The sequence below is a fragment of the Cynara cardunculus genome, unplaced genomic scaffold (genome assembly GCF_001531365.2).
Source record: "Cynara cardunculus var. scolymus isolate 2C unplaced genomic scaffold, CcrdV1 Un_Scaffold_2480, whole genome shotgun sequence".
Lineage (NCBI taxonomy): Eukaryota > Viridiplantae > Streptophyta > Magnoliopsida > Asterales > Asteraceae > Cynara > Cynara cardunculus.
In genome coordinates, this window is record NW_020201108.1 from 49,149 (window position 1) to 49,886 (window position 738).

Consider the following 738-nt stretch of genomic DNA (forward strand, 5'->3'; position numbering starts at 1 on the left):
CTCAAGATTTTAGATTCCGTAAGTAACTCAGTGAGTGCCTTTCTAAGAAAGAAGGGCTTGGAAGAAGAAAATGAAATACGAACAACCGCGCTGGTTGTAATAGATCGACTTTCATGCTAGTTCTTGCTCCAGCATGAAAGTTCCATTTCAGGGAAGGACGACGTACTATGATACTTTCTGTTTTGTTTGTATTCGTCTTGAAAGTTTATTTTGTCTATAATTGTATAAAAGTCATCGTGTTTGACTTTTCTTAGATAGTTTGACTTTGACCTTGTTTAATTGATTGACCCTATAAATAGGGTGAAGTCTTGTAATCTTTGAGTAGAGCTTCATTGTAAGATTCATTTTACGTATAGTAAAGTTTGACCACATTTTGAGCTTTGACTTTTCCTCTCTACTCTTTCTAGGGTTCTTAATAGAAAATCATATTCTGCCATTATTGTTCTTGAAGGTTTCATGAAGATTGATTGATTGTGGACTCACAATTGGTATCATAACAGATTTGCAGAAAATTTGTTTGAAGAAATCATCAAGAGTTGCTGAATTTTCTGGAAATTTATGATTTTATGTTCTTGAAGTCCATAAAATTTCTTGAATGTTCTTAATTATTCTTCATAAACTTTTCTTAAATCTTTCATTCTTGGACATTTGATTGTTAAAAATGATGATCGTTGTGTAAGTTTTACATAATGATTCATTGTTACTTCTTTGATTTTGAATTTTGATCATCGATATTTG